The following is a 24,891-nucleotide window of genomic DNA, read 5'->3' as shown; positions in this document are numbered from 1 at the left end:
AACAGTCTGCTCCATCATGGGCACGAGCATCTGTAGTACCCAGAACATCCTCGAGGAGTGATGCCTCAAAAACGTGGCATCCATCATTAAGAGCCCCCATCACCTAGGATATGCCCTGTTCTCTTTCTTTTCAAATCTTTTTATTGTACATATAGGAAAAATAACATGAGTACATCGAAGGAACAAAACCTACAATGCCTCAAAAAAACCCATCATCTTAAAGATTGAAAACAAAATTTTGTGATAACAAAAAAACCCTACTGAGCAGAAAAGTGAGGAAAAAAAAAAGAAAACCCACTAGGTGTACAACCCCGGAGCCATGCGTCATACAAAAAGCTTCTAAGAAGCCAGCAAGAAAAGAAAATATACTAAAAGAATTTACAATTAGATCGTGGAAATATTATATCAATTAACTCAAATGATAATAACGAGCAAATGAGCCCCATCTTTTCTCAAAATCAAATAAAGGTTCAAAGGTTCAACTTCTAATTTTCTCCAAACTAAGACATAACATCACTTGAGAGAACCATTGTGACAAAGTGGGAGCTGATGTATCCTTCCACTTCAACAAAATGGCCCTCCTAGGATCAATGTAACAAATGCAATAACATGTTGGTCAGACACAGAAATACCATGAATATTTTGAGGAACTATTCCAAAAAGCACAGTTAATTTATTAGGTTGTAAATTCATTTTAAGTGCTTTAGAAATTGTTGAGAAAACCGACTTCCAGAACTGTTCCAATATAGAACAAGACCAAGACATATGTGTCAGTGTAGCTATCTCAGTTTTACATCTATCACAATGACTATCAACATTAGGAAAGATTTTTGAAAGTCTCTCCTTTGTCAAATGATAACGATGTACAATTTTAAATTGAATCAATGAATGGCTAGCACAAATTGAAGAAGAGTTAACCAACTTCAATATCCGCATCCAATCCTCCGTCATAAAAGTCAAATTAAGTTCCTTTTCCCAATCCTGTTTAATCTTAGACAAAGGACGCTTATCCCATTGTAATAATAAATTATAAATTCTTCCAATAGAACCCTTAATCAAAGGATTCATACTCATAATAGTATCTAACAGGTCAGCCTCCAATATGTAAGGGAAATTACTTAAATATTTTTGTAAAAAATGTCTAACTTGAAGGTATTGCAGAAAGTGTGAATATGAAAGAGAATATTTATCAGTTAATTGTTCAAAGGACATCAATCTATCTTCTCTAAATAAATCCAAAAAAGAATTAATACCTTTATTTTTCCAAAGTAGAAAAAAATTGGATCACTCAAAGAAGGCTTAAAAAAGTAATTTCGGTAAATTAAACTACAAAGTTTAAATTTTTTAAGATTAAAAGAATTGCGGAACTGGAGCCAAATTTGTAAAGAATACTTAATCACAGGATATAAGTTTAAATTAACAACTTTACCTAATTGCATAGGTAAAGGAGCCCCCAATAACGAAGTTAAATAAAACTGTTTTACAACTTTTAGTTCCAGGTCTACCCAAATTGGCCGATCAGTCTTATCAACCCAGTATAACCAAAAAGACATATATTGCAGATTAACAGCCCAATAATACATTCTAAAATTAGGCAAAGCAAGACCTCCATCCTTTTTCAATTTTTGTAAATGACATTTACTAATTCTTGGTCTTTTATTATTCCAAATAAAAGATAAAATAATAGAATCAATCTGATCAAAAAACTTCCTAGTCAAAAAGACAGGAATATTCTGAAATAAATATAAAAATTTCGGTAAAATCATCATTTTAACTATATGAATACGACCAACAAGTGAAAATGTAAGTGGACTCCATCTACTAAATAAATACTTCATAGAGTCTACTAAGGGAACAAAATTAGCTTTATAAAGATCCTTATATTTTTTAGTAATTACAATACCTAAATATCTAAAAGAGTCTGAAATTTTAAAAGGAGTATTATCATATATAGAAACAGAATCATTTAAAGGAAATAATTCACTTTTACTAAAATTAATTTTATATCCTGAAAAACCTCCGAATTCATTAAATAATTTTAACAGGGCAGGAATGGATTCGTCAGGATTAGATATATAAACCAATAAATCATCAGCATAAAGAGAGACCTTATGCATGGTCTCATTCACAAATATCCCATGGATATTTTTAGCCTCACAAAGAGCAATAGCAAGGGGTTCTAGTATTAAATTAAACAACAAAGGACTTAATGGACAGCCTTGCCTTGTCCCTCGTGAAAACTGAAAAAAAGGAGACCTACAATTGTTAGTGACAACAGTAGCAATAGGGGCTTTATATATCATTTTAATCCAATTATTAAAATTAACACCAAAGCCAAATTTCTCTAAAACATTGAATAAATATTTCCATTCGACTCGGTCGAACGCTTTTTCAGCATCCAAAGATACAACACATTGTGGAATTTTAGAAGAGGATGAATATATAATGTTAAGTAGTCTCCGAACATTTGAAAAGGAATAGCGACCTGTTTGATCTTTACAAATAATTTTACCCAAAATATTCTCCAACCGATTGGCCATTATCTTTGACAAAATCTTAGCATCGACATTCAGTAATGAAATAGGTCTATATGAGGCACAGTCAGTAGGATCTTCATCTTTTTTAAGAATTAAAGAAATAGAGGCCTCATAAAAAGTAGAGGGTAAGTCACCTTTCACAAAAGAATCCTTAAACATTTCCAACATATACGGACAGAGCAACTTTCCAAATTTTTTATAAAGTTCTATGGGATAACCATCAAGTCCAGGGGCCTTACCAGATTGCATTGAAAAAATAGCTTAATGAACTTCGGCTTCAGTAATTTGAGCATCGAGAATCTTTTGATCCTCAGCCGAGATTTTAGGAAAAACAATCTTTCGTAAAAAAGCATTCATTTTAGAGGAATCTAACGGACATTGAGATTTATATAGCTCAGCATAAAAGCCTTGAAAAATCTTATTAATTTCCTCATATTCCTGAGCTAAGGTACCATCTTTCCTACGGATTTTCATGCTTTGCCTTTTGGCTCCAGCCATTTTTAATTGAGATGCAAGCAGTTTATTATTTTTATCTCCAGACATATAAAATTGGCTCTTTAACTTAAGCAAATAACTTTCAATGGGATGAGTTAATAACAGGTTATATTGTGATTGAAGTTCCACCCTTTGTTTAAATAAATCAGTATTGGGGGAAATTGCATAAATATTATCTAAATCTTTAATTTGTTTTGAAATTCTATCTAATTCTGCTTTAGTTTGTTTTTTAAGTTTAGCTGAATAAGAAATAACCTGACTGCGTAAAAATGCTTTAAATGTATCCCATATAACTAATTTAGACATACCCCCTATATCATTAAAAAGAAAAAAATTCCTTTATCTGGGTTTCAATGTAAGTGACAAAGTCAGAGTTTTGCAATAATGTCTGAGACATGAGCCATGGTGGATGGGCAAGAATGACATCATCAAATTCAAAAGACAAGCTCAGAAGTGCATGATTAGATATAGCAAAAGCGTCATATTCGCAGGTTTTAACACTAGGCAAGAAGCGGGGATCGATTATAATATAATCGATCCTCGAATATTTTTTATAAAAATGTGAGAAGAAAGAGTATTCTCTATTGTTGGGATGAAGATACCTCCACAAATCAATCAACTCAAAATCAATCAAAAAGGAATTAATAAATGATGAGGATCAATTTGGAAGTCGCTGATTGGTTGAGCTCTTATCAATCATAGGAATTAAACAACAATTAAAATCCCCACCCATTATGAGCGTATATTCATTTATGTCAGGCAGTAAAGCGAATACCTTTTTAAAAAAAGAAGGATCATCTAAGTTAGGACCATACAAATTAACCAAAACAACTTTCCTATTACAGATTGTTCCTTTAACAATTAAAAATCTACCATTAGAATCTGATTCAATATCCTCTTGAATAAATATATTAGGTTTAATGAAAATAGACACACCTTTTGTTTTACTCTGAGAAGTGGACTGGAATTGCAAACCATTCCACCATCTAAAAAATCTATTTTGATCTCCCGCCCTGATATGTGTCTCTTGAGCAAAAATTATATCAGGTTGGAATCGATTAATAATTTTAAAAGTCTTCTTTCGTTTAATAGGATGATTCCAACTACATACATTCCGACTTATTATATTAATCCGTTTGAACAGCATACTGTAATTTCATTCTACTTTATACATGCACAAAGCACATACCAATGCAAGATGATCAAAGATGGCGGTGATGAAGAATACAACCAAATAAAAAAACACGCATGCTCCGGAACCACCCAATGGGAAAAAACTAACACTAAACCCACCCACCCACACCCGGAAACCCGAAAAAGGCAAACGATCTACGATAGAATTCAAAGCTGCTGACTGCTCTGTCTGTGTTTTCTTTCCCTCCCCCCAGTTAGTAAAAAAGTAGAGTGACCTTGTGAAAAAGACAATAAAGTCTCAGCAAAAAAGGTATTTACATTCCATTGACTGATAAACAAGAAAGAACCAAAATATTATTATCTCTTAGAGAGAAGAACCAGCGCCATGTTTAAGTTTAATATTAATTCCCTAAAAAAGCTTTAAATTCAGTTATAAAATGTTATGATAGAACAGAAAAATATATAAAAAGCCCTATTAGTAGGAAAAAATACCAATTAGCCACGAAGTATTAAATTAAAGGAACAAATCGCCTTATCTTCTTCCCTCAGTCATCAAATGTCCAGAGATATTTGAGCAGAGATACTTAAACCATAAATCTTTCCAAAGGAAAACCAATAATATGCAATAAAGAAGAACTCCCCATGTTCTTTAATTAGTCTGTCGATGAAATATACAAGTGACCTTCATAAATCTTCTTTCCAAAATGCGAATAATATAGAAATAGCCAAACAGCCTTTCAGATGGATCATTTAACAACGGTGTCTGTGACAGCGGCAGGCAAAGCCTGAACAAAATCCAGTGCAGCATTTGGATCAAAAAAAGTACGAGGAGGAAAAATTTTAAGTTTTGTCGGATACCTCAGAGATGGGAAAAGATTCTTATCATATGCTTGTTTCATTACCAGGGCAAATTTTGATCTTTGTTCCATTATCTCTCTTGGATAATCTTCATAGAAGCAGAGCTCAGATTCCATAAATCTAAAAACTCTCTGTTTTCTTGCCTGTTGTATTATTTGATCTTTAATTTTCAAGTGATGAAATCAAACCAGAACAGATCTTGGTTTACTAGAGTCCTTCGATTTCGAGATAAACGCCCTGTGTGCACTTTCTATAGCAGGCGGTTTTGATAGAATGGTAGGAAATAAAGTGTGGAAAAGCTCACCAAAGTAAGCCGTTAGATCTCCATCTTCAGCTCCTTCCTGCAGCCCAACAATTCTTATATTCCTTCGTCGAGACCTGGTTTCCAGGTCTATAATCTTATTTTGATATCTTTCCAAATGAGCTGTAGCTTCAGACAGCTTTTGCTTAGTTATCTTCAATTCCTCTTCGTCTGAAATAACTTGAGTTTCCAGGTCTTTAAGTTTTCCCAGAAATGACTCCATTTCATTACTATTCTTTCCCAGTTGGTCTTTAATTGATCCATTCTGATCCTTAATTGAATTCAGTGTCGGAACGATATCTTCAGCCCACGATGGCATTTCATCAGATCTTTCCTTTTGCACCTTTCCTTTCCCATTACCTTTATCACTAGGTTCAGGTAAATTCTTCCCACTTCTTGTAGACATAGACATATTGATCACCCTCAAGAATCAACAAATAAAAATTTTAAATTCAAAGCTTAAACTGGGGGAAAGAAAGAAAACTAAGAGCAGCAGAAAAATACTCCTACTCCATTAGCAGACAGGGGCGGTGCTCATGCCCTGTTCTCATTGATACCATCAGTAAGGAGGTACAGGAGCCTGAAGGTGCACACTCAATGATTCAATAACAGCTTCTTCCCCTCTGCCATCCTATTCTTGAATGGACATTGAAACCATGAAGACTATCTCACTATTTTAAAATTTATTTAATGTAACTATATCTATATATATATAATGTAATTCAGTTTTTTTCTATTATGGTGTTGCATTGTACATGAATCTGAATCCGATGAGCCCAGTGAAGTCCAAGTTTCAATATAGCATGCAATTCAGCATTCTGTCACTTGCCTCTGATACAGTAGTCTTGTCCTCGGGTCCTCAGCTTTGTTCTCCAGTGACTGCACATTTGCCAACAAGGTATTGGGTAGAGGAGATCTCATCCCTCTACATTTCATCCTGGCTTGGAGACAGCCCTCTCCTGCCTCCCATTCCACCATGGCAATGTACTTTCTTAAAGGAGCCATCCCTGTTTGGTCTGGGTTCTTCAATAGATCATGAGATCACAAGATTATTGAGTAGATTTAAAAGTCTATTGTTAGGAGGGAAGTTAAATGCTGCAGATTGCAGTGAAAGTGATTCAAAAGAGGTATCTTTATGAGAATATTTGGAAACAATTTTCTGCAGTCCCTAGATCATCACTGGTGCCATCTTGATCTTGAATCAGAACAGGTAAAGGGAATATTCAGACCTTGAGCTGAACCCACATTTCAAACAGCGAGGTTGTAGGGAGTGTGAGAGATGTGGGTTGAATTTCCAAAGGGGTGGAGGCAGGCACATTCCTTGACCCCTGTGGAATCCCGGGATACAAGATGATAAACGAAGGAGTCCAGTTTCAGACGAACTCGCCAATGGCTTGTGTCTGCACTCACATGTATCCAGTAAAGACCTGTGCAAAGCTAAGGCATTAACAAGGGTGGATGCAACAGGTGATGACAGGGTCATGGGGTTTACCTGTCCTAGGTGGGTGGAGTTGGTGTCCTCACTATAATTGGACAATGAAAGTCATGTATCATTTCTGGAAGCATCTAATTGGGTAATCTTCTTTCCTCAAGATCTACCACCGAGGAAAAGAATAAGGCCAGGGTCCTGGCCAACAGACCTCATGAGAGGGAAATGGATGCTGGAGAAGTGGAGAGAATGGGCGACTGGGGGATCTCGTGGGACACGGTGTCTGATTCAAAGTCGTCGGGGTGCTGAGGCCGCAGGTCGTACTGCAGAGATTACGACTTCCACCTGGGAAACACAGGTAATGAAAGACATGCTGGGCTCTGTTTACACGGTTTAGACATTGGAATGTGTCAGGTCTTGGTGGCTCAAACAAAATGTCCGATTCCAAGCCGGTTGAGTTTATTGCCCTGTGGACAAGCACATGTCTGTACAGGTGTAATGACAAACGTACAGCAGCATCACAGGTACCTGGGATCATATAGGTAACATTCACAAGGAAAACAGAAATTAAACATGAATTGTAAAAAATTTCCACCAGAAAAGTCACAAATAGAACAAAAGTGAATTTTAATGCAAAGTGGTCTGTGTTACCAGACGGGTGATTAGGGTTGTGCTGGTTGGTTCAAGAACCCAATGGTGACAGGGAAGTAGCTGTTCTTGATCCTGGTCATGTGGGGGGGGGGGTCAGGGTTCTGTACCTCCTGCCTGATGGTAGATGATTGACTTAATGGTGAATTGACACACAACCCAGAATCTAATTTCAGTAAAGAAGGAGGGGCAATTAGTGACAGATTGGAGTTGAAGGGTTCAGTAGTTCCACTCTCTGAATGCACTGCACTCCACTCACTCTGCACCAATCGCAACCTTGCTGTCTCATGAGCAATATGGATGGTGCTGTAAAGTCTGGTAACCTGTCTGAGGCCAGAGGTCAGCTGTCTGACACCTCCTCCTACTTGCCATTGAATTGAACCCCAGACTCCCACACCATCACTGACCTTATCCCCTCTGGAAATCCTCACCTCTATCGACTCCAACCTCATCATCCTCCAACCTGCGCACTGCCCATTTCTACCTCCTACTCCAGGTCCACAACCCTAACTGCCCCAGTTGGCCACTCCAGCCCAGCTGAAGTTGTATCCTTGTATCTCAGCTCCAACTTGTCACAATTGGTTCCATCCCTTGCCACCCACATCCAGGTCACCTCGTATGCACTCCACCACTTCAACAGCATTCAGTATCCCGGCCTCAACTTTCCACCACGGATGACCTGTCTCTGGACACTTCTATCCCACCTCAGGAACGCAAGGGGATTCTGGGAAATAGATTCCCCTCCTCCACCTGGTGGGACTGGTCCTCACCCTCAACAACCCCTCTTTGTGGCCCCTCTCACTTTCTCAGGACCAAAGTAGTAGCCGTGGACACTATCTTTTCACTGGCCCCAGGTCTACCTGTCTATGTGGAGTAATCCACGTTCCAAGCCTGGACCACCAGTGTTCCACAGCTTTCTCTGCTGCATTGCTGCTACCCTTTGCATCAGTTCCTCAACATCACCAACAACTTCCACTCTATGCTCAGATTCACCTGGTCCATCTCCGACACCTCTCTCCTCTTTCTTTATCTCTTTGCCTCCATCTTGGGAGAAAGCCATGAACTCTGTCATTGCCTTGACTGCACCTCTTCCCACTCGGCCACGTGTGAGGAAGCAATTCCCTTTCTCAGCTCCTCCGCAGAGCTTAGAAAAGTGATATTGGAAGGGGTTGACCTTATTGAAAACTATCGAATATCGAAAGGCCGAGATAGAGTGTACGTGCAGAGGATGTTTCTAATAGTGGGACAATCTAGGACCAGAGGGGTCAGCCTCAGAATAGAAGGAACAACAGAGATGACCAACTTCTTTTGCCAGTGGAGATCCTGTGGAATTCATTGCCACAGACGACTGTGGAGGCAAGTTCATTGGGTATATTTAGAGCAGAGGTTGATAGGTTCTTGATTAGCAAGCTCTTTAAAGGTTACAGGAGAAGGAAAGGGAATGGGGTTGATCAGGTTAATGAGTCAGCCATGATGGAATAGTGGTGATCTCAACAGGCTGAGTGGCCTCATTCTGTTCCCATGTACAACGGTCCCTACTGCATCTGGTCCTGTGGTGAGGCTTTGTTTCCACTCCAGCATGTCTGACTTTTTCAGCATATATCACTTCCCAGCTTCATGCATCATTCCCAGTCTCCTCTCTTCTCCACCTCCCATTTCTCCTTCATATCACCTCACCCCGCCCGGGTCCATTGAAAACCAGCCAGGTCTTGCTCTACTCCTTCTTCTCTCCCAAGTTTGCACCTTCTTGCAGCGACTGTCTCCCCTCCCTCTGTCCAGACCTGACAGTGTACATTTCCCCCTGTGGATGCTGCCTGTACTGCTGAGTTCCTCCAGCTTTCTCTGTGGTCAGAGATATTGGAAAAGCTGTGACAATGTAGCTCAGTTACAGCAGAAACACCAGGGTAAGACAACTGCTGGCCCCACTGAATGACAGAGACTCGAAATAGCGGTGATGAGGGGCTTCAGAGTGAGTTCGAGAAACAGAAATTGGGAGAGGTTAAATTTGGTAGGGAGGGGGTATGGAGTGAGTTTGTGAGGTGGAGGCTATATGTGCAGAGAGTGGAACAAGAAAATGATCAAAGTGAATCAGGAAAAGGCAGCTGGAGGGTGTGGCCGTGAATATGGACTGGAGACTTTGTACGTGGAGAAGGACAGGGGGAGAAGCGGGGAATGAACCAGGACAGACTTGATAGCTGTGATATCACTGAGGCAACCAAGCATGAGGCTGTCCACTTTTATCAGCTCCGTCCCCACCCACACAACTTCACATCTCCCATGGGAGGCAGAGTGCAGTGTGGGCCTGACCAGGAGACAAGCTCCCTTCCCCGAAGGACATTGGGTTCAGATGAGTTTGCTGCCATATACGCCAGGGTGCAATGAAATTCCTTGCATGTAGGTGACAGAGTGAACGGTGTCCGTGGGGTTATATAAACACAGTGAGGAGCGGAAAACAACAGGTTGGTGGAAAGTTCAGCAGTGTCACCTGACCAAGTGCAAACAGAAATGATCCAGAGACAATAACGGAACAACTGAGAATGTGGGACCCCCTCTGGGAAGGGGATGTGAGAGAACTGACTGGTTCAGGAGTCTGACAGCAGTGGGGAAGAAGCTGTTCCTGAGCCTGGTGGTTCGGGATTTCAAACTCCTGGATCTTGTCCAGGGAGATAGCAGAGAGGGAATGGCCTCGCAGTGAGATAAACTGTCTACAGAGAGATCAAGAAAGGGGAGGGAGGTGTTGGAAATGGATGAGGTAAATTTGAGGGCAGGGTGGAATTTGGAGGCAAAGTTGATCATAGCATGAGCTTTATCATGACCCATCGATTCTCTATTTTCCAAATTTCACAATCATCTTTGTCTTTCTCTCCCTCTCCTCTTCCTGTTCTAAATACATTTCACAGGGTTTCAGAAATGCACAGAATTTCAAACCAAGATTCTGAGTGTGGCTGGCTTCAGCCAAGCATCCGGACAATTGAGAGGCCGGCGTAGTCAAACCAGACAGAAACGGTGGGAATGTGGGGAATGTGGGAAGGGATTTGATTACCCATGCCTTCTGGAAATTCACACTGGGGAGAGGCCATTCATCTGCCCCGTGTGTGGGAAAGGATTCACTCGATGCGACGGCTCGCAGGCCCATGAGTGCGTTCACTCTGATGAGAGGCCATTTACCTGTACTGTGTGTGGCAGAGGGTTCAATCGTCCCGCCAACTTGCAGTGGCATCAACATGACCCCACTGGGGCGAGACTGTACACTTGCCCAACATGTGGGAAAGCATTGTCTCAGGCAATCAGCTTGAAGAAGCACAACCTCATCCACACCAGCGAGTGACCATTCATCTGCTCTGCGTGAGAAAGCAGTCTTTTAATCATGCAGCTTGAGGAAACACAAGCGAGTTCATGCTGTGGAGAAGTGATCTCAGAGGGGTTCACTTAATCTGACAAGCTAATGACACACCAGCGAGTTCACTGCAAGGAGGTCTCTTGGCCTGAAGGTATGGGAAAGGATTAAGTGGGTCAGACATCATAATGACACACCAAGAAACCATTTACCCACACCAAGTATGGGTAAGATTCACTCAGTCAGCTGCTCTGTGAAATCACCAGTGCGTGTTCACAGGTCACTGCAGGACCCTGCTCCCCTGTTGCCCCTGAGAATGATATCTAGGGCAGGATCCCAGCTTGAATTGACTCAGCTGATGTTTACAGCCACAATAACTGGGATAGATTTTTATGCTCTTGGGTAACAATGAATAAATGTCTTGAATACACCGTTGCGTCCATTTAATGGCTGGTGTTATACTCTTCAAAGTATTGTTATATTTTTTGTCTGTTATTCAGAATTATTAATGGCAGAAGTTATTAAAGTTTCAGGTGAAAATTCCTTCATCTGAACTAGGAAAGGGAAAGACAGCGGTTGATTTTAAATTGCAGGGATTGTTGGGGAGAGATAGATAGGACAAGAGGAACAGCTGTGAGTTTGCAATGGGGATCAGTCTCCTGGTCTCTTTGCTAATGGACACAGTTAGAAGCTGATAATGCAAAGACAGGTTGGAAATCACTTTGTGCCATCAATTCCGCTCTGCCATGCAATTATCTCTGATTTATGTTTCTTGTAACCTTAGATGCCTTTACTGAAAAAAAAGGTCCTATCACCCTCTGCATAAATATACCCAACACTTGAATTCAGCCATCTGTGGCAATCAATTCCACAAATTCACCAGCCTCTGGCTGAAGGAATGGCCTTGTGTTCTGAAGCTGTGCCCTCTGCTCTCAGACTCTCCCTGTACTGGAAACATCCTATTCATGTCCAGACTCTCCAGGCTTTTTCCAGTACTTGGTAAGTTTCTGTTACATACGTGGGTGACGACCGAGGGTAAGGATGGCTGGAGTTGCTTAGCACTTCTGTGCAAGCGTGTTAATACGGTGCATCATAATATCAAACTTAGAAAAATACCAAAAAGAAAACTCAATATTATCAAAAAGATATCCAGCAGAAAACATCATTACAGCTACCTACTATTTTCAGTGTGAACTCCCCTCCTCCCCCTCCTCCCACCTCCTCCCCCCCTCGAGAGGCATCACCCTGTTTATTATGCACATGGACTTGCCATTTTTAATTACCCACAGTTAACTTAAGACTGCACATTAATCAGAATATGATGCCCCCTACAATGTAGTTATAGTCATATTACAAAATAAACTCAAGTATCTACTTTAAATACAGCATACAAACAATATATACACATTCAAACCACCCCATGATGAGAGAAATGGATGTTCTATTGTGCATGGTAGATAAGGCACCATAAAGCCAACCCACTATAGGAGTATACCGGAAAAAGACAGCTGGTAGCCGGGGTTTCTGGTCTCCTTTTTTGCCCCCTCACATTGGCAGCGTGAGTATTCCCCAGGACCCTGCACAGGTCGTCCAGATGCCCTGACTTCATGTGGCTGTAGACAACCACAGCATATTCCAACAGCCCAAATCAGCGGTAGGAACACCAGGTCTCTTGCAGGTTGGTGAAGCTTGTTTAAAAGGAGAGCTTCATGGGCATTCGGGCTCATTCCAGAGTCCCCATCAGCGGCGGGAGCAGAGCACAGCAGATTAAATAAGAGTACAGAAGGGACAAGTGGGGTGGCCATTGTTGACTGTGGGCCACTAGTGAGAGTAGGAGAGTCACGCATTGGCTCTAGGTAAGTTTCTGTTAAAGTTCCCTTTTTCTTTCCTCTTACCGTACCTCCTGCAGTGCGTTCTTCATGCTGGATGCTGGATTCCCGGGAGACCCAGAGTCTCCCAGGGAACTATACCTGCATGAAATATAACCAGCTGCAGCTCTGTGAAGACAGTGTTAGGGATCTGGAGCAGCAGCTGGTTGACCTTCGGTTTGTACGGGAGAGTGAGGAGATGATCAATCAGAGCTACAGGGAAGAAGTCACCCCTCACCCCCAGTTGCAGAAGGCGAGTGGCTGGGTGACTATCAGGAGAAATGGAAGTGTGAATAGCCAATTAGTGCAGAGCACCCCTCAATAATTTACCATTTTGGATACTGTTGCGGAGGATGACCTTACAGGGGAATGCCATAAAGACCAGGTTACTGGCAAGTATGGGTCTGTCATGCAGTAGAGGGGAGCGGTAGTGATGGGGAACTCAACAGTCAGAGGAACAGAGAAGATTCTGAGGACATGAACAGGTCACCCCCATGATATGTTCACTCCCAGGTACCAGGCTCGGGGATATCTCAGATCACGTCCATGGCATCTTGGAAGGGGATGGAGAGCAGCCATATTTGTACCAATATGTACTACGTTGGTTCATGTTGGCACCAATGACATAGGAAGGAAAAGCAAAGGGGTCCTGAAGAGAGAATTTAGAGAGCTGGGCAGAAAGCCGAGAAGCACGGCCTCCAGTGTAGTAATTTCTGGATTGCTACCTGTGCCACACGCCAGTGAGGGTAGAAACAGGATGATTTGGCAGATAAATGTGTGGCTGAGAAGCTGGTGTAGGGGGCAGGGCTTCAGGTTCTTAGATCATTGGGATCTCTTCTGGGGGAGGTATGACCTGTGCAAAAGCGATGGGTTGCACCTGAGCCCGAGGGGGACCAATATTCTTGTTGGCAGGGGTGTGGGAACCAGAGTGAAGGACTCAGGATAGGACGGATGGTAAAATGCAAAGGTAGCGTACAGTCAGATGGTCAGGAAGGGCAGGCAGATGATAGGACAGTATAGAAACAGTACAGACAAAATTTTCAGGAGTTTTGCTGGGAATTGAGCTATAGGGAAAGTTTGAATAAGCTAGAACTTTATTTCCTGGAGTTTAGGAGAATGAAGGGAGACCTTATAATTCTGTACACCTCTATAAGGGTTTAGATGGGGCTGGGAGGGGGTTGGGGGGGGGTGGAAACGGAGCCTGAATGCATGTGCCCCGAGATGGTCAGATCGGAAACAGAAGTTGTAAGTTTAGGCTGGAAGGTGAAATATTTAAGGGGCAGCTGAGGGGGAACATCTTCACTCAAGAGGGTGATGTGGGTGTGGAAGGAGCTGCCAGCGGAAGTAGTAGTTGCAGATTTGATTGTAACATCGAAGAGACGTTTGGTAAGTCAATGGATAGGGGAGTTAGAAGGGCTATGTTCCGGGTGCAGGTAGAGGGGATTTGGCTAGCATTGAGTAGATGGGCCAAAAGGACTGCTTCTGCACTGTAGTACTCTATGACTCTGTGCTTCCCACAATATAAATTTAGTCAATAGATTTTTCCCAGATCTGTATTTTGAATATGTTTTTGGTATGTGTATTTGGTCAGTCACAATGCTTTTGTTGAAGTTGATAATTTTTTTATTAGAGATAAAGTTACAGAGTTACAGAGAAAGGTTGAACAACTTAGGTCTTTACTCTTTGGAGCGTAGAAGATTGAGGGGGGACGATAGAGGTGTTTAAAATTATGAGGGCGATAGATAGAGTCGACGTGGATAGGCTTTTTCCATTGAGAGTGGGGGAGATTCAAACAAGAGGACATGAGTTGAGAGTTAAAGGGCAAAAGTTTAGAGCTAACATGAGGGGGAACTTCTTTACTCAGAGAGTGGTAGCTGTGTGGAACGAGCTTCCAGCAGAAGTGGTTGAGGCAGGTTCGATGTTGTCATTTAAAGTTAAATTGGATAGATATATGGACAGGAACGGAATGGAGGGTTATGGGCTGAATGCAGTTCGGTGGAACTAGGTGAGAGTATGAGTTTGGCATGGACTAGAGGGGCCGAGATGGCCTGTTTCCGTGCTGTAATTGTTATATGGTTATATGTTATATGACATAATTGCAGCCAGCAGGGTAGCAAATACAGCACTGAAAGTGTTATGTCTCAATGCACAGAGTACAAGAAATGAGGTGGATGATCCTGTTGCACTATGACAGATTGTTGGGTATGATGTTGTGGCCATCACTGAACAATAGTGAGTGTCCAAGGTCACACATGGTCTCAGAGGTATAGCAAGGTAGGCAGAGGAGGTGGGTGGCTCTGCTGGCTACAAATGGCACCAAATCAGTTGAACGATGTGACAGAGGATCAGCAGATATTGAAACCTTGTGGGTTTTGAGTTAAGAAACTGCAACGGTGAAAGGACACTGATAGCAGTTATATACAGGCCTCCCAATGGTAGCTGGGATGTGGACCACAGATTACAACAGGAAGGAGAAAAGACATGTCAAAAGGGCAATGCTGTGATAGTCATAGGAGATTTTAACATGCTGATCAACTGGGGAATATCAGGTTGGTAATAGTTCTCAAGAGAGAGGGCTTGTTGAATGCCTATGAGATGGCTTTTTAGAACAGTTTGTCATTGAGCATATTAGGGGATCAGCTTTCCTGGACTGGGTGATATAAGACCATAAGACATAGGAGCAGAATTAGGCCATCTGGCCCATCGAGTTTGCTCCAACATTCAATCATGGCTGGTCCCTTTTTTCTATCTCTATTATGGAATGAACTAGAGGTGATTAGGGAGTTCAAGGTAAAAGAACCGTTAGGAGTTGGAGATCACAATATCATTGACTTCAACTTGAAATTTGATGAGGAAGAAAGTAAAGTCTGACATAGCAGTATTTCAGCGGGGCGAGGGAAATGACAGTGGTATGAGAGAGGAGCTGGCCAAAGTAAATTGGAAGGAGGTGCTGGCAGGTATGACAGTAGAGCAGCAGTGGCTTGTGTTTCTGGGATAAATGAGGAAGGAGCAGGATAGATGTATTCCAAAAATGAAGAAATACTCTAATGGTAAAATAGTACAACTGTAGCTAACAAGGGAAGTCAAAGCTAATATAAAAGCAAAAGACAGGGAATGCAGCAAAGTAAAAATTAGTGAAAAGACATGATTTGTAAGCTTTTAAAATCTGCAGAAAGCAACTGAAAGAATCATTAGGATGGAAAGGATGAAATATGAAAGCAAGCTAGCAAACAAGATCAAAATGGATAGTTATATAGGCATCTGTTTGTTTCGTGATACCATGGATTTGCGCCTTGGAAGGATTCCAGGGCGCAGGCCTGGGCAAGGTTTCTTATGGAAGACCGGCAGTTGCCCATGCTGCACGTCTCCCCTCTCCACGCCACCGATGTTGTCCAAGGGAGGGGCACTAGGACCCATACAGCTTGGCATCGGTGTTGTCGCAGAGCAATGTGTGGTTACGTGCCTTGCTCAATACGCTGCTTCATCTGAAGCTCGAACTAACGACCTTCAGATCACTAGACCAACGCCTTAACCACTTGGCCATGCGTCAACACAAAGTGGATAGTAATATCTTTTTAAATATGTAAAACATAAAAGAGAGATGAGGGTGGATACAAGACTGCTGGACAATGAGGCCAGAGAAACAATAACTGGGGATGAGATGGCAGATGAAGTAAAGGAGTATTTTGCTTCAGTCTTTGTGGTGGAAAATGCTAGCAGTGTCCCATGTATTGAAGGGTGTGAGGGAAGAGAAATGAATGCAGTTACTATTAAAAGAGAGAAGGTGCTCAGAAAGCTGAAAGATCTAAGGGTACACAAATCACCCAGACCAGATAAACTGAAAGAGGTAGCGGTAGGGATTGTGGTGGCATTAGTAATGATCCTTCAAAAATCATTGGACTCTGGCATGGTGCCAGAGGACTGGAAAATTGCAAATGTTACTCCACTCTTTAAGAAAGGAGGAAGGCAGCAGAAAGGAAAGTATATCAGTTAGCCTGACCTCAGTGGTTGGGAAGATGTTGGAGTCAATTGTTAAGGATGAGGTAATGGAGTACTTCGTGATACGATAAGATATGATGAAGTCAGCATGGTTTCCCTAAGGGAAAATTTTGCCTGACAAACCTGTTGGAATTAATTGAGGGGGATTACAGGTAGGTTCGATGAAGGGAATGCAGTGGATGTTGTATATTTGGACTTTCAGAAGGCCTTTGAGCACTGGCTAATCGGTAAAATGCAGCGAGTGGGAATAAAAGGATTCTTTCCTGGTTGGCTGCAGTGACTAGTGGTGTTCTGCAGGGGTCAGCGTTGAGACCACTTCTATTTATGCTGTACATTAGATTTAGATGATGGAATAGATGGCTTTGTTACCAAGTTTGCAGATGATTCAAAGATTGGTGGAGGGGCAGGTAGAGTTGAGGAAACAGGTAGGCTGCAGAAGGACAGATTTGGAGAGAGGGAAAGAAAGTGGCAAATGAAATACAATGTTGGAAAATACACGGTCGTGCACTTTGGTAGTAGAAATAAATGTAAAGACTATTTTCTAAATGAGGAGAAAATCCCAAAATCTGAAATGCAAAGGGACTTTGGAGTCCTTGTACTAAACACCCTAAAGGTTAATTTAACCTGCAGGTTGAGTCAGTGGTGGGGAAGGCAATTGCAATGTTACCATTGTTTTCAAGAGGTCTAGAATACAAGAGCAGGGATGTGATGCTGAGGTTTTTTAAGGCACTGGTGAGGTTTCACCTTGAATATTGTGAACAGTTTTGGGCTCCTCATCTAAGAAAAGGTGTGCTGGCATTGGAGAGAGTTCAGAGGAGGTTCAGAAGGCTGATTCTGGAAATGAATGGGTTGTCATACGAGGAACTTTTGATGGCTCTGGGTCTGTACGCACTGGAATTCAGAAAGACCAGGAGGATCTCATTGAAACCATTCAAATGTTGAAAGGCCTAGATAGAGTAGATGTGGAAAGGATGTTTCCCATGGTGGGGAACTCTAGGACTAGAGGGAAAAGTCTCAGGATAGACAGAGATGTGGAAAAATTCTTTAGCCAGAAGGTGGGGCCACCATTTCATCAACTGCAACACCAGAGGCAAAACCTGATGCTCTGACCAATCATCTGGATGCTGTCTGTGGGATCTTTCTGTGCTGGTTATGACTGATGCAACCTGGCTCTCACTGGGGATTGTCTAATCATAATGGTAATTAGCCAGAGGCAGCACACAGTGTTTTCAAATGAAAACCACTGAAATGTCAAATTAATAGTGATGTTGTGGGATCTGGAGGGCACAAGTTATAGGAAGCGGCTGAATAGCCTATAGAACGGCTGAGGGGTGACAGTGAGGTGGAAGAGTTTATGATGGGATTAGATAGAGTGAATGGTCAGTCCTTTCCCTAGTGTAGGGGAGGCTACAACGAGACAGCATAGACAGAAGATGGGAAAGATGTAAAAGGACATGAGGAGCAAAATTAGGTTGAATCTGCTCCAGCACTCGACCATCTCCATTCCAAACGGGTATCCTTACATTCTGAGACTGTGCCTTCTCGTTCTGGACTCCCCCACTACAGGAAACATCCTCTCTACATCCACCCTACATAGGATAAACATTGAATAGGTTTAATGGAGATTCCCCCACCATTCTTCTAAACCAGCGAATTCTGGCCCATAGCCATCAAACTTGTGCCACATGAAAAAAACTTTCATTGCCAGCCTCATCAGTGTCCTTCTCGTGGACCTCCTCCAGACCCTCTCCAATGTGAGCATACCCGTCCTTAGACAAGGACACAACAGTGCTCGCAATTTTGTTGAATCAACTTGGAGAGATCAGATCTCGGAGGGAGTGGACACAAACAGTTCCCATCGCAGCTGGCACTTGGTTTGTGCTTCCAACCCTGTCTACTCGTTCACCTCTTCTCTTACCACCATCCAGTGATCCGAACAACTTTTCAACATTGTAAACCTTAGTGGGAGGCTAGAGGATTGGGAAGCTTTTAAAAACAAACAGAAGACAACTAAAAAAGTAGTTAGAGGAGAAACACTGAAATATAAAGCTAAGCTAGTCATTAATGTCAACGAGGAGACACAGAACATAGAAATCTACAGCACATTACAGGCCCTTTGGTTCACAATGTTGTGCCAACCATGTAATCTACTCTTGAAACAGCCTAGAATTTCCCTAGTGCATAGCCTTCTATTTTTCTAAGCTCCATGTACCTATCTAAGAGGCTCTTAAAAGACCCTATTGTATTCACTTCCACCACCGCCAGTGCATTCCACGCACCCACCACTCTCTGTGTGAAAAACTTACCCTTGACATCCCCTCAGTACCTATCTACAAGCACCTTAAAACTATGCACCCTCATGCTAGCCATTTCAGCCCTGGGAAAAAGCCTCTGGCTATCCACACGATCAATGCCTCTTATCATCTTATGCACCCCATCAGGTCGCTTCTCATCCTCTGTCGTTCCAGGGAGGAAAGGCCAAGTTCACTCAAACTGTTCTCATAAAGTCCACCCTCCAATCCAGGCAACATCCTTGTAAATCTCCCCTGCACTCTTTCTTTAATATCCACATCCTTCCTGTAGTGAGGTGACCAGAACTGAGCACAGTACTCCAAGTGGGGTCTGACCGAGGTCTTATATAGCTGTAACATTACCTCATGGCCCTTGAACTCAGTCCCACGGTTGATGAATGCCAACACATCATACGCCTTCTTAACAACACTGTCAACCTGTGCAGCAGCTTTGAGTACTTTATGGACACAGACCCCAAGATCCTTCATATCTTCCAGACTGCCAAGAGTCTCATCATTAATACTATATTCTGTCTTCAAACTTGACTTACCAAAATGAACCACTTCACACTTACCTGGGTTGAAGTCCATCTGCCACTTCTCAGATGATAGGGTCTTTTAAGAGACTCCTGGATAGGTACATGGAGCTTAGAAAAATAGAGGGCTATGGGTAAGCCTAGGTAGTTCTCAGGTAAGGACATGTTTGGCACAGCTTTTTGGGCCAAAGGGCCTGTGGTGTGCTGGATGTTTTCTACATTTCTACTTCTCCAGCATCGTATCGATGTCCCACTGTAACCTTTGACAACACCCCGAACCTTTGTGTCATCAGCAAACTTACTAACCCACCCTTCTACTACTTCATCCAGGTCATTTATAAACTGAAACACTTTTCAGATGTACTGTATAAAGAGGTAACAGTACATCGTCATTAGGAAATGACCCTGCTGGTCATGGTGAACAAAGAAACAGCAGATGAACTGACAAATCTGTTGGAATTTGGGGAGGCAACAGGGAGGCCAGACAAAAGAGGCTGAGCAGATGTTCACTGTATATTTTAATTATTCGGACAACAGAATCGATCACTTGGTGACCCAGTTTGTGCAAGATGTATTAGAATTTTAAAAATAAATGCAAGGATATAATGCTGAGGCTTTATAAGGCAATTGTTGGATCACATTCAGAGACAATATGATAGCATACGCTGGCACTGGAGAGGGTCCGGAGGAGAATCATCGCCCAAATGAAAGTGTGGAGCAGGAGAGTGCACTAGATAAGGTTTGTGAATGGCTCCCTGATTATACTAGCCAGGATACTGAATCACAAAACAGACCTGTTTTGTACTGTACAAGGAGTGGCAGCTATACACCTTTAAACAAAGTGTTAATTCAGAGATGGGCACTTAATGCCTTCCCTTATCACAACCTGAAGGTCACCAATTCACATGGATATTCACCTGCAGTCTTCACCTGCAGTTTCGATGATTGGCAATCAAAATGAACCTTACCCGATAATAGGTTTCAATAGCCTTGAAGGTAAATTGTGAACAGATTTTATTTCCTAGGGACTGGTGCTTATTTTAATGAATATCTGCTACCCATAATTGCATAACTCCATGATAATCGCTGACATTATTTGAATTGATTCAGAGTCACAGTACCTTCACCTCAACCTGCTTTTCGATCTCCTGAGCAGTCCACTGCCACCCTGGCCCCTCTCACCCTGTTTCATTCTCCAATTCGGCACACACAATGTGCCCAGCACCCACCGTCTGTTATTCTCGGCTCACTCCCCCTCCCTTATTTGATTCCATTCTCCACCTCCCTTTTCTGTCAGATCTCCTCATCTGCAGCCTTTCGTTGCCTCCAGCCTCCATCGCCATTTCCACTCTTCACTTGTCCAACTGGCAACTCTTACTCCACCCCTGCCCCTCACCACAATCTCCCTCAGACCGATGAGGGGCTTGACGTGAAATGTTGACTGTCCGTTTCCCTCCTCACCGAGTCCCTCTGGCATCTTGTTTGAACATAGAACATGGAGCAGACCAGCACAGTACAGGCCCCTCAACCCATGATGTTGCCCTTCAACCTACTCCCATGCAAGTGGCAGCTCTGAAGGACCCCTTCCCCAGTGCTCCTGCACCCAGGGGAATCGCGTGTTTCCAGTGTGAATTTGTTGGTGTTTCGACAGACTGTCTGCATGAATCTTGTCCCACGAACAGAGCAGGTGAACAGACAGTCACTGCTCCGAGAATGCCTACCATGCTACTCCACTCCCTCACTTCGGGAAGTCTGACCCGGCTGAGTATAGGCAGAGACTAAGACTGTGGCACCAGTAGTGAGGACCAAGAAGCTATGGACAAGGGAAGCACAGGAGCGCTTACAGGACTGCTTTGAACTGGTGGACTGGACCGTATTCGGGGATTCATGTCTGAACCGGGATGAGTGGCTGCAGTTGTTACCGACTTCATTAAAACCTGTGTGGATGAGTGTGTACCTACAAAGACTTACTGTACATTCCCAAACCAAAAGCCGTGAATGAACCAGTGTCATTCAAGTCTGGTGACCCAGGCCTGTACCAGAAAACCAGATATGTCCTTGCGGAGGGCTACTCCAAGGACGAAGAAACAACTTCAAACGAGGTTGGAGGCGACATGGCATGAGTGGCAGTGATGCTTCACTACCCACATGAACTCCATGAATTCTATGCCTGCTTTGAAAGGGAGAACACAACTACAGCTGTGAAGATCCCTGCTGCACCTGATGACCCTGTGATCTCTGTCTCAGAGGCCGATGTTAGACTGTCTTTAAAGAGGGTGAACCATCACAAGGTGGAAGGTCCCAATGGAATACCTGGTAAGGCTCTGAAAACCTGTGCCAACCAACAGGCGGGAATATTCAAGGACATTTTCAACCTCTCACTGCTGCAGGCGGAAGTTCCCACTTGCTTCAAAAAGGCAACAATTATACCAGTGCCTAAGGTGAATAATGTGAGCTGTCTTAATGACTATCACCCGGTAGCACTCACATCTACTGTGATGAAATGCTTTAGAGGTTGGTCATGACTAGACTGAACTCCTGCCTCAGCAAGGACCTGGACCCATTGCAATTTGCCTATCGCCACAATAGGTCACTGGCAGACACAATCTCAATGGCTCTTCGCATGGCTTTAGACCACGTGGACAATGCAAACGCCTATGTTAGGATGTTGTTCATCGACTATAGTTCAACATTTAATACCATCATTCCCAAAATCCTGATTGAAAAGTTGCAGACCCCGGGCCTCTGTACCTCCCTCTGTAATTGGATGCTGGACGTCCTAATTAGAAGAACACAATCTGTGTGGATTGGTGATAACATCTCCTCCTCACTTGTGAACAACACTGGCGCACCTCAGGGGTGTGTGCTTAGCCCAGAGCTCTACTCTCTATATACCCATGACTGTGTGGCTAGGCATAGCTCAAATACATCTATAAATTTGCTGATGTTACAACCATTGTTGGTAGAATATCAGGTGGTGTTGAGAGGGCATGCAGGAGTGAGATATGCCAACTAGTGGAGTGGTGTCACAGCAATAACCTGGCACTCAACGTCAGTAAGATGAAAGAGCTGATAGTGAACATCAGGAAGGGCAAGACAAAGGAACACTTACCAATCCTCATAGAGGGATCAGAAGTGGAAAAGTGAGTGGTTTCAAGTTCCTGGGTGTCAAGATCTCTGAGGACCTAACCTGGTCCGAACATATCGATGCAGCTATAAAGAAGGCAAGACAGCAACGATACTTCATTAGGAGTTTGAAGAGTTGTGGTATGTCAACAAATACACGCAAAACTTCTGTGGATTGTACCATGTAGATCATTCTGACAGGCTGCATCACTGTCTGGTATGGGGCAGGGGGGTAGTCTACCGCACAGGACCGAAAGAAGCTGCAGAGGGTTGTAAATTTTGTCAGCTCCATCTTGGGTTCTAGCCCACTAAGTACCCAGGACATCTGCAAGGAGCAGTGTCTCAGAAAGACAGCATCCATTATTAAGGACCTCCAGCACCCAGGGCACGCCCTTTTCTCACTGTTACCATCAGGTAGGAGGTACAGAAGCCTGAAGACACACACTCAGCGATTCAGGAACAGCTTCTTCCCCTCTGCCATCCGATTCCTAAATGGACATTGAACCCTTGGACACTTCCTCACTTTTATAATATATAGTGTTTCTGTTTTTAATGTACTGTATTCAATATGCGTATTCTGTAATTGATTTACATATTTATTATTATTGTTTTATTTTGCTTTTTTTTTCTATCTGCTAGATTATGTATTGCATTGAACTGCTGCTGCTAAATTAACAAATTTCACGTCACATGCCGGTGATAAATAACCTGATTCTGATTCTCTGAATGGATTCACATACTCTTCCATTCCTCTGAGACACCAGGGCATTGATGGTGAGGTGAGGCCATTCAGTTGCCCCGAGTGTGGGAAGGGAGTCACTCCATCAGCCAACTATTCCCCCGCGACACCAGTGAGTTCACACTGGGGAGAAGGTTTACATGTGTCCTGTGGAATAGTTCAACACCTTGTCTCTGTGATGTCAGAAAGACATTGGATTCACAGTTATTGCTGCTGCTCATCACACTCAGGAATGAGCCCTGATCACCGGCATAGATGGAGTTTGCTCTGCTGACGTTAGTGACCCTGGTAACCGGGCTGGGGTTCTATAGTCTCGACCTAGACCAAATCAAGCAGTTCTGTTTAAAACACAGAGGCTGGAATTCTTGAGCGCACACATAACATTCCGGAAGAACTCAGCAAGTCAGCCAGCCTCTACAAAGAGGAATAAACAATCGACATATCAGTCTGACCCTTCTCCAGGACTGTTTGAAACACTCTTCTTTCTCAAATCCTTACTGTTCTCCCAGGACAAACTCAGAATCAGACTTTTTCTCACTGAATTACATGATGTGATATTTGCTGTTTAGTGACAGCAATACTGCACAAATGCATAAAATTATCATTCACTACAAAATAAATCAATAGTGCACAAAAGAAGAATGATGAGGTGAGAAATTTGTTGGTGGAGGGGCTGAAGCTGTCCCTGAACTGTGGGTCTTCAGGGTCCTGCACCTCATCCCTGACGGTAGTTCTGAGAAGAGGCTGTGTCCCAGACAGCGATGGTGTGGAAGTTGCGTTAAGGTAAGGGTTAAAGACAATGTCCTGGCAAGTTTAGCCTGGGGCAATTGTAGTCAAGTAAGGCCTTCGAAGTGAGACCACCAGAGCCACCTCTGCTTACGACAGGCAAGTAACTACGGGGTGACTGCAACAGTCTGTACTCACTTCAGACGAGCGAGCCCTCGGTAGCAAGACTTTTCCAGAAACATATTCCTTAAATAAAAGTCTCCCTTTACACAACAGGCGTTTGGGAGACAGACAAGATAGGAAAAACGGAATGATGTGAAACCATAAGACATAAGAGCAAAGAACCTTTAATACTTTCTTCAAAGTTTTATTTGTTACCATTGTCAGCAGCCAGGTCATGTCATTTGTGTGTCCTCTCAAGAAGTTCCAAATTGTCAGATATGTACATGAGAGGGTGATGATGGTGATGGTGACTGTAATGATTGTGAGTATGGTAATGTGAGGAGAACGAGTCCATGTTTAGAGTATTTAAAACTAATGGAAACTGTTTTCAAGCTCTTTTTGAGACTAGTAGCTTATTATCATTTATTAAGAAAAGTCCCATCTCTGCTTTTGATGTTGACACAGTCACCAAACACCTGTCCAATGTCTTCATGGTGACTGAAAGTTGGAGCCACTTGAAGATCTCACCATTGAGCTGGGTGACCACAGGTATTTGATGAAAGTGGTGGTGATGGAGAAACTTCTAGTTGACATGACTCTGGGGAGAGATTTGCCTGTCTTACATGAGTTACTGGAGAAGGGAAATCGGCAGTCACTTTCACTTGTTAACCCAGCAGCAGATTGTGCTGTTTCATATTTTGTCGG

The sequence above is a fragment of the Mobula hypostoma genome, chromosome 10, assembly GCF_963921235.1.
Source record: "Mobula hypostoma chromosome 10, sMobHyp1.1, whole genome shotgun sequence".
Lineage (NCBI taxonomy): Eukaryota > Metazoa > Chordata > Chondrichthyes > Myliobatiformes > Myliobatidae > Mobula > Mobula hypostoma.
Note: the sequence above shows the minus strand (reverse complement) of the source record.